The sequence below is a fragment of the Pseudonaja textilis genome, chromosome 3 (genome assembly GCF_049901715.1).
Source record: "Pseudonaja textilis isolate UNSWEBS1 chromosome 3, rPseTex1.2, whole genome shotgun sequence".
Lineage (NCBI taxonomy): Eukaryota > Metazoa > Chordata > Lepidosauria > Squamata > Elapidae > Pseudonaja > Pseudonaja textilis.
Genome location: NC_141992.1, coordinates 71,036,817 through 71,047,803, shown reverse-complemented (window position 1 = coordinate 71,047,803; position 10,987 = coordinate 71,036,817). Strand labels below are relative to the sequence as shown.

The window sequence follows — 10,987 nt, the reverse complement described above, 5'->3', positions numbered from 1 at the left end:
CTGTCCTCGCAGGAAAAGCCAAAGGTTCCTGTCCTCTCAAGTTCCTGTCCTTTGAGGTTGCCTAAACAGTGGAGATGAAAATCAATGAGGGTTAAGGCATTTGTATTTAGACAGAAATCTATAGAGAGAAAATTAGAAGGGTTACGTTTAAAGAAGAGATTACCATTGGAAGAATCCTGTGCTATTTTCTTCATGGTCTCTGTGCATTTTACAGGAGGGACAAGCTTACCTCAATCACAGAGGAACATAACCATGTGCAGGTACTTCAAGATAGAAAAAAAAGACAGCTCTGCTTAGGTCATGGCTGTCATTCAATGACATAATATTAATAAATGTAGAAACTTGAGATCAATTCACAACTCTGGTAAATCATGCAAAAAAACCGTAAGCAGATATTAAAAAAAATATATTGGAAAGTAGATATGAAGATCAAGCAGTTTCTACAGCTTATCTCATAAGCATTTGTGGTGAAACCATAAGTCCTTCTTCAATTTCTTTTTCTTTTTTAAGATTTTTATTTTTTAAGACAAACATGTACAAACAAAGCATAAAAAACATAAAACCATCTTCCATTTTATATACATACAGTGTATCAGTTGGTTACAAATCTTTTGTGCTGTCCTTTTGTAGTCATTACTCATTTATATAAATTCTCACATTGTCAATCTAACATATGTTTATATATCAGTTATTAATTATTCACGACTAAACTATTTATTCTATCATTTATACGTGATGTTCTAGATTTTATTATAACATTTGTATTACACTTTCATCCAATGGTTATATATATTTGTATTATGTTCTATATCTATCTATTAAACTTCTATTACAAGATTTCCTAGTCTATTACATTATCATGTCTTTTTATCCAACCATTGATAAAACAAATCCTATATCATGTAAAATTGTTTATCTTCTTGTACTCTGATTTCAAATGTCAATTTACTCATTTCAGCACAGTCCATAATTTTCTTAATAACTTCCTCCTGCATAGGTATTTTTTCATTTTTCCAATTCTTAACAAATACAATCCTAGCCACTGTCAAAACATTTACAATCAAATATTTCAATTCTTTATTGTACATTTCCGGTATAATTCCCAATAAAAATATCTCTGGCTTAAAGTCTATATGTTGTTTTATCATTTTTTCCAACCATGTGTGGATTTTAGTCCAATATCTTTTTGCATCCAAGCACGTCCATCACATATAGTAATACGAACCAGGTATCTGATGATGTTTCCAACATTTATCTGATTTATCCTTAAACATTTTCGCGATTCTCATCGGGGTAAGTGCCACCTTTAAACATCTTATACAAATTTTCTTTATAAGCAGTTGACATTATCATTTTATAATTTTGATACCATAATTTTTGCCATTTCTCTAAATCAATCCCATATCCAAAAATTTTCCCCTAAGCAATCATCATTTTTTTAACTTGTTCCTCCTCCAATTAAAATTCTAGTAAATATCCATAAAGTTTTTCATCAGTACGTATCAAGATTTTATCTAAATCAGTTCTTCTTCAGTTTCTGTAGAGGACTGACAGTTCCTTGTTAGAAGAAGAAAAACCTGTGAAGAATGGTGAAAGGAAGCCAGCTTATCACAATAGAAAGACAAGGCTATGAGAACATCTAAAGAGGGAGCACTCAAAATGGAAATCTGAGAGTACTTTCAAAAAGACTGTATTTAGATGACGGACAACATACCCCTGTGGAGTTGAAGATAGGATAATCAAATCTAAGTAGACATAATTCACACACAATGAGCCAATGTAATTAAAAACATGAATGCCATTTTGAAGGGGAGCAGAACTCTTGAAAAAACATTGCAGCAAAGAACAATCTTAATTGTTTACTTTGGGAAAACACCCACCGTCTCAGACTGAAATGATAGTGGTGAAGAGGAAGTAATAAATTTCAGACATGGTAGTTCAAGAAATTCATAACTGAGATGGGATCTGCAGAATGAATTGAAAGTGACACCTCTAGCCATTTCCCTTCATTTTTAGGCTCTCCATGTTACAATGCCAAAATAATTGACTGCTTGCCAGTTCACAAAGGAGACTATCCTTAGATCCAATTTGAAGAATTATCAGAAAACTAGGACTTGACTCCACTTAACTATTTGTTGCTGCAGTAGTATCATACCATCATTTTGCCTTAAGCTTACTCTTCAGAGTTTGTCAACAGGGTTTCGTGTGTGTATACTAATTCATACTAATCTTTTTATATGCAGTTGGCCTCAAGAAAAACACTCATGGAGTAAAGTCAAGCATGGTGATGAAAAGTAATCATGATATTGTTGCTTAGCTGTATGAAACTGCAAGACAAAAAAAAAATAGAATTATGCTTCATTTTTGTTTGTCTTTTTCCACAGAAAACCTGAATAAACTGTGAGACTATCATGATGGTCTGAGCTGTGAGGAAGAGGGTTTTGTGAAATTTTGTGTAAACTCTCCTCCCTGTTTTAGCCTCTTTGCAACTTTTACTACCCACCACACTGGGATGTGAAAACCCAAAATAATACAGCTCAGTCTTATCCTGGATGACCAATTTATCTCCTTTTGGAAAAGACAAATAACTGCTAATCTGGTTTACCATGGACTCTCAGCCTATGGTGTGTGTAGGACAGGGCTGAAGCCAGGCAATGAGTATTTGATTCATTCTCCTAAATGAATTTAGCAAAATTTTCACATCAGCATTATATTACTCTGAATGATAATCCTTATGTCATCCTCAAACATGTCTATAACATCCTTTCTCTCTCATAGAAGGTTATTCAGTTTGATGAAGTTGATATCCTGCTTTTAAAATGTTCTTCCCAATTTCTCCTCATGTTCATAGCTGAAGCCAAGGAAATCTGGGAAAGTCCTGGGTGGAGATGGTTACCCTTTTAGAATTATGAAAGAAGAACAACCTCAGTCCAGTTTCCTATTGACTGGAGCCATGCCATTTCATTTTACAAAATAAAGAAAATATATTTGATCTTCCTAGCTATAGGTCCATCATCTGGCAAAATACAACAGCTAACAGTATGTTTAGTAACTTTATTCAAAACCATTGGACTAGTTTAAAATAAAACATCTTCACTGAGGATGCTGGTAGGCTTCAAAAGGGGAGCAATCAGCTCTTGACTATTGTCTAGTTCTTCCCAACCTAGAAACTGCTTTTTTGTAGCCTTTATTGATTTTAAATTTGATTTTTATTTAATTCCAAGAGAGAAGCAGTGGAAAAACCAGAGTATCCTCAACAGCAGAGGTCCCCAAACTTGGCAACTTTAAGACTTGTGGACTTCAACTCCCAGAATTCCTCAGCCAACATAGCTGGTTGAGGAATTTTGGAAGATGAAATCCACAAGTCTTAAAGTTGCCAAGTTCGGGGACCCCTGCTCAACAGCTATAAGAGTTTTTTCTTCTCATTCAGTCCTTCCATTCCAACGTCACTTTGAAAGTCAAATGTTTTCCTCAGGGATATCTCCCTTGAACTGTCACTATCCAAAGAGAGGTAAGGCAGCATTCTATTCTAGAGCCTCTTCTTGTTAAATCTCTGCACAAAATGATCAATTCATAATTAATAAATTTCTGAAAATATAATTGAGCAGGTGCACACTTATAGATATTTTGAGTGGTAATTAGGCCTCCCTATTTTGGTTCAAATACTTAGCACCGCGTAATGGAGTGAGCTCCCATTACTTGTCCCAGCTTCTGTCAACCTAGCAGTTCGAAAGCATGTAAAAATGCAAGTAGGAAAATAGGGACCACTTTATTGGGAAGGTAACAGTGTTCTGTACACCTTCAGCATTTAGTCATGCTGGCCACATGACCACGGAGATGTCTTCGGACAGTGCTGGCTCTTTGGATTTGTAACTGAGATGAGCACCGCCCTGTAGAGCCGGAAATAACTAGCATGTATGTGTGAGGGGAACCTTTACCTTATTTTGGAGAGGATATTTTATATTGCTGGCAAGTGTTGCTAACTGTAGCTTTTCAGCTGTCCTGAGACTTTTTTTTCCACTTCAAAAAAAGTCTGTTTCAGCTTTCATCCTTGTGACCAAAGTCATCTTCCAGCATTTCTATAGTATCTATATACTTCTATATACTTTTAGAAACCTTGACATCAGTGGTGGGATTCAAACATTTTTACTTCCAGTTCTGTTGGTGTGGCTTGGTGGGCGTGGCAGGAGAAGGATACTGTAAAATCTCAAGTCAGAGGTGGTATTTGCTGCATCTCGGAACTACTCAAAATTTTCACTACTGGTTCTCCAGAACTGGTCAGAACCTGCTGAATACCACCACTGCTTGACATCCTTGAGACCATTCAATTCTTGCAGCTCCAACATGGATTTAAAATATTAAATTTAACTTAGAAATAGGCTTAGTCTCCGATGATATTAGACATCAGTGTCATATTTTTCAAGCTAAAATTATTTTCCTAGATCTGATTCCATTGCTTCTGAAAGACTACTTTAAGTCAACTTGATTTATTTTTATTTTTTTTGAAAAATTCACTCTTTGGAGAGACTTTGCCCATTAGGTTTTGGCAATGCAAGAAGCATTTTCTAAAAGCCTGTTTGAGACATTGATTTTCAAATTGGCCTAAATATGCTTCTCAGCTTTGTAGTATGTGTGATCAGTACCAGCCTCCTATATTCCATCAGTCCTAAAATTCTGCTGGGCTTTCATTTGGTTCAGGTTATTTTGTTCTGCCATCCTATTGTCAAATATTCTCCTATATCAGCATATGCAACTACATGGGAATAGCTCATATGTCCTTGGCCCATATGTGCTTCCATTGCTTTCTCTACATGAAGTCTTGGATATCTTTAATTTATACTGTCCTGGGGAAGTTTTCTTGCAGAGCATATCCCTTTTGTCTTTTCTCCTGCCAGACCATTGCTCAGATATCCATCTGAACTAAAGAAGCTTCTTGGATGATAAGTGAAAGGTTTCCAAAGAAGAAAAACCAAGAAAACCCAGTTGCCTTTTGAGAGAGAAAGAGAGAAGAACACCTTTGGAACAACCATGACGACTGAGATTTTCCATAGGCAATATCTATCCCACTTGCCCAGCTCTGCATCTCCATATAAGCACTATGCAGTGACTGTTCAAAGTTATGATGATGCTAAATGAGAAGACATGGCTAGTCCTTGAAGTTGCACCCATCAGAGAGTCCATGGTCACCTGATCTCCATTTGCAACCTTTATGCCAGCTTCTGATAAATAAAGTTAATGGAAAATGTAGCAAAACGTCACAAATTCCTTTTGTGTGGCATTGTGCTTAATCACCAAGAGTGATTCACTTAACACCCACAACTGGAATTGCCAGAACTGCTGTTGTAAGTTGGTGCAGTCATGTGATTTTTCATTTTAAGACTGCATTGCTTAGTGGTAGAATACCCCATCCTATTTACAGTCATTAGCTTAGGATTACCTGTATTTACCTCATAATATATTTGTATTTTGGAATAGTCACCACAATGATTAATGTAACTCATCTCTAGGAATTTCATAAGAGACACAGGAATTTACCCTAACTTTCTGACATTTTTCAACTGCTTTAATGAATGGGAAATCTCTTGATAAATTATCTAATATAATTATAATGGTTCCATAAATTTCCTAACTCGTTTCTTACCCTTACATCATTTTTCAGTCTTCATACTTAAAATCTGACTATTTATAAAAGTCAAGATGATGAGGTATGCCATTTACTTTTTAAATAAATTAAAATTGTTCATGTGTAATTTGGAAAATAAAATGTTCCTACTAAAATTGCTTAAAGAAAAATAATTGGACACTGCTGTGAAATTTAATATGCATATAAATAAAAAGAATTTTCCCCATCCATATTTGTTCCAAACAACTAAAATTAGATAATTGATGCCTCTAATACAATTTAATAAAATTAATGTACATGCAATTTTATTCTGCATGAACATAAGTCATATACGCTATAGATACTAATAGTTTATTAAAACTTGGATATGGAGGAGGAGGACGAAGGGGAGGAGGAGGAGGAGAATTATTATTAATAATAATAATAATAATAATAATAATAATAATAATAACAACAACAACAACAACTATTACTACTACTACTACTACTTTGTGATTTTTTTCTTGCTGGGTGTCTACAATTCGTGCATCATTAGGTATTGCAATGTCATTCATTATTATTATTATTATTATTAATATTATTATTGCTGTTGTTCTTGTAGTAGTTGTTGTTATTAATTTTTGGTGAGATTCACAGCCTTCGAGTCCTAACCAAGGAACTGTTAAGGTAGTGTTGGAGAATATAATCTGTTCCATGTATGGTGATTTTTTGTAGAATCAAAATTATTTAATAATAATAATAATAATCATTCTCATCATCATCATCATCATCCCCCCACGAGGTGCCGCCTTGACATAGCTGGGGGCTTAACTGTTCCAATGAAGCTGAGAGTTGGGCTGGCGGTAGTACAAACTACCAGCAGGTCCATGTCAGAGAGATCTCAGCCGAGGAGCAGAACTGAGTACACCCAACAACCCATGCGATGAATCGTGGTGAAACACAACCGAACACAGCCTATACCGGCTCAGTCATCACCCGGGTTAACAAGGACCATGCCAGGTGCTGGGGAACCTGGGCATCCATTAACAAGTGGGCCACAGGCCACGGGTCCCATAGCTGAGCAACCAGGGCATGGGCCTGCAGGGCTACTGGAAGCTGAACAACCTCAGAAGCGGCAGAAATACACCATGTCAGAGAACCACACTGTAATGAAATGCTACTACAAAGCAGAACCAGAAAAACGAGGCTACCAAAAAAGGATGTACAAGTTATGGAAACAAGAATATCCAGACTCAAGAATAACTGAATTATGATTAGCCAATCAACAATGATTCATCACTTGGAACAAAGTGCTCAGTGAAGTCGAATTTGAAGAAATACAGAAAAATTGTGAAATGGGAACACAGATTGCTGAACAACAGATTGCTGAACAACAGACTGCTGAAGGGGCAGCAGAAAATACTCCAACAACATCTGGAGCAACTGAACAGCCTGAATTCAAAGAAAATGCAGATATTTTGCAAAAACAGGATCAGCAAGGGCCTGAAGTCATCATTGAAACACCAGGAGTGCTCAATGCCAGGCAGCAAGAACTGAAAGCTCAAATCTTGGCACACACTGCAACAAATGCAGAAAGAAGAAGGTTTCTACCATTGAAGACTGTACCTAGAAAATATTTGGTGCCATTGATAATAGATGCAAACTATGCACTTAAAGCAGTCCAGATAACATCAGTTGAACAAAAAATCAGCTTGCCTACAGTCCAACAGTCATAGTAGCAGAAGAACTGGCGATTCAACAGCTGCAGTCCCCTAGAAAATCGACTGAAAACTGCAGTGGAAAATCAGGTTGGAATTAAAAATCAAGAGCCTGCAAGCAAATGCAAGCAACTTGAAGCATTTGCAGGAGAAAAAGCTGAAGAACAGCAAGATCAAGAAACATCTGATTAAAAAAATATGGGCTCAGCATAAGAAAAATTGACAAAGCATTGGAAATTGTGAAGCAGCAGATAACAGCAACAACAAGAAAAATTGAAAGATATAAAGCCAGAGTCATCCAGTACAAACAAAATCAATTGTTCCAATCAGACCAAAGATGGTTCTATCAGAGTCTGAATCAGACGAGAGATACGAAAATTGAAAAACCTGAAAAAACAGCAACTACTCAGTTTTGGAAAGACCTATGGAAGACTGAGAAATGTTACAACAAAAATGTTGGGTGGATCAGAGACTTTGAGACAAAATTCTCCAAGAACAAAATGGACCAACTAGAAATAACTACTGAAATGATAAACAACAGGGTGAAAAAAGTCAAGAACTGGACATCGCCTGACAATGATCAACTGCATGGCTTTTGGCTCAAATAGCTGACCAGCCTGCACGGAAAAATGGCCGAACAATTCAATGAGATGCTGCAGACAGGAAACATCAGTGAATGGTTAACAACTGGGAAAACCTACTTGATACAAAAGGATCCAGCAAAAGGGGCAACACCTGCAAATTACAGGCCAATAATGTGTCTGCCAACCATGTTCAAGCTGCTGACCGGCATCATAGCTGACAGGATCCAGGACTACCTAGAAGCAAATAACATATTGCCAGTAGAGCAGAAAGGAAACAAATGAGGAAGCACAGGCACAAAACATCAGCTCCTGATCGACAAAGTGATTTTAGAGAACTGCAAAAGCCAAAAAACAAATCTGCATACAACTTGGATTGACTACAGGAAAGCATTTGATTCATTACCACACAGCTGGATCATCAAGTGCCTGGATGTCATCGGAATATGCAAGTGCATTGGTACTTTCACTGCAAATGAGATGAAGCACTGGAAAACAGAACTGTTTATTAGAAGTGAAAGCTACAGACTGGTCAACATCAAAAGAGGAATTTTTCAGGGTGATTCTTTGTCACCCCTGCTATTCATCATCACCATGAACCCCCTGTCAACAATTTTACAGAAAACTAATCTGGGTTATCAAACTGCTAAAAATTCACTTAAAATCTCTCACCTGCTGTACATGGATGATCTGAAGTTATACAGAAAATCAGAAATTGAAATCCAGTCACTGACCAATACAATTCAAATTTTCAGCACTGACATCAGCATGGGGTTTGGCCTGGACAAATGAGCCACAGTGGCACTGAAGAAAAGGAAGATCGTAGAAAGTGATGGAATTGAAATGCCCAATGGACAAACCATCAAGTGCCACCACCCAAAGCCTACAAATATCTGGGCATACTGCAGCTGGATAATATCAAGCACGGGCAAGTGAAAAATGTGGTCAACAAAGAATACACACAAAGGTCAGAAAACTTCTAAAAAGCAAACTGAATGGTGGTAACACCATCAAGGCTATAAATACCTGGGCCATACCAGTCATCAGATATACTGCTGGGATCATAAACTGGGCACAGGCAGAGCTGGACAGCTTGGATAGGAAAACAAGAAAACTGATGACCATACACTATGTGCTGCACCCGTGTAGTGATGTCGACGGGCTATATTTGCCCAAAAAAGCAGGCAGCAGAGAACTTTTGCAAGTGAAGCAGACAGTCAAAGAAGAGAAGCTTGCTCTGGCAGATTATGTGAAAGACAGTGTTGAACTAGCTTTGATGGAGGTCAACAAGAGGAAGCTGCTCAAAGTGCAGCAAACCAAGAATCAATATAGAAAAACAGCGATGCAAACTTGGGCTGACATCTGGTGTAACAAAGCACTGCATGGACAGTTCCTTGAAAAGATCCAAGGAAAAATAGATAAGGAAAAGACCTAATTATGGCTGACCAACGGAACACTGAAGAAAGAAACAGAAGGCCTGATTCTTGCAGCCCAAGAACAAGCCATCAGAATGAATGTAATCAAAACCAAAATAGAAAAATCTGCTGATGACCCCAAATGCAGACTCTGCAAAGAAGCAGATGAAACCATTGATCACATACTGAGCTGTTGCAAGACAATAGCTCAGACTGACTACAAACAATGTCACAACACAGTCACTCAGATGGTCCACTGGAACTTGTGTCACAACTACCATCTGTCTGCAGGAAAGAACTGGTGGGATCATAAGCCTGAAAAAGTGGTCGAAAATGAGCATCCAAAACTACTGTGGGACTTCCGAATACAGACTGACAAAGTTTTGGAACACAATACCCCGAATATCACGATTGTGGAGAAGAAAGAAGTGTGGATCGTTGACATTGCCATACCTGGTGACCACAGAATTGATGAGAAACAACTTGAAAAAGTCACCAGATATCAGGACTTGAGAATCGAACTGCAGAGACTCTGGCATAAACCAGTGCAGGTGGTTCCAGTGGTAATCGGCACACTGGGTGCTGTGCCTAAAGACCTAGGCAAGCACTTAAAAACAACTGGCGCTGACAAGATCACCATTGGTCAGCTGCAGAAGGCCACCTTACTGGGATCTGCTCGCATAATCTGCCTATACATCACACAGTCCTAAACATTTGGGAAGTGTTTGTCTAGTGATTTGTGATACGAAACCCAGCATGGTTATCTCGTTTGCTGTGTATACTGTCATTTTTGTGTATAATCATCATCATCATCATCATTCAAGCTCGGTAGTAGACAGTGATGGCACCTGCTCTCAGCACCCACTACAGACCTTGAACATGTATTGATAATAAGCCTCCCATTTCTGCCTTCCATCTCTTGACTGCCAGCTTAAAGTGCTTTACTTCTATGAAGGAAAACAAAAAGATTTCTCCTTTTCAACAGGCAATGTCTGATTATGTAAAGAAAAAGTGATTAACTGATTATGATGAATAAATTAATCTCCAAGGATTTGTATAAATTCAAACATTTCTAATTAGTATGATTTTCATGGAACATCTCAAAACATCCTCTCTTCCTATTAGCAATGATTAACAGAACAATAAGTAATTTTTGGCAGTTCTTGCAAAATTATTAGTATCAGCCTGGGAGATTGAGATTACAAATTCATGAAAAAAATGCTACTGATTGATGATGAAATACAAGTACCTCAGTTCTCATTGATGAAGGCACTCATGTCTAATGTCCTTCATCAACATCACATTAGTTAGCAATAGAACTTAGACTTATATATTGCTCCACAGTGCATTACAGCCATCTCTAAGCAGTTTTACAGAGTCAGTATATTTCCCTTAACAATCTGGATCCTCATTTTACCAACCTCGGAAGGCTGGAAGATTAAGTCAACCTTGAGCCACTCAGGATTGAACTCCCGTAGTGAGTCGTGTGTTAGTCCTGCAGTACTGCATTCTAACCACCATGGCTCACCATGGTTCATGTTCTCCATTCATCTTCAGGCTTCTTTAGAATCCACCTTTTTTGTTTTCTTCAGGACACAAGAGTTATATAACTTGGTGATATTAGAATCTACTGGTTGCTCCAAATCAACTTTTCCCCCACTATCTGGAAAA

General features: G+C 37.5%; 1 pseudogene; it reads left to right on the top strand.

Moving 5' to 3' along the window:
- Positions 1-9,018: 9,018 nt before the first annotated feature.
- LOC148126159 (uncharacterized) lies at positions 9,019-10,077 on the top strand (annotated as a pseudogene).
- Positions 10,078-10,987: the final 910 nt, after the last annotated feature.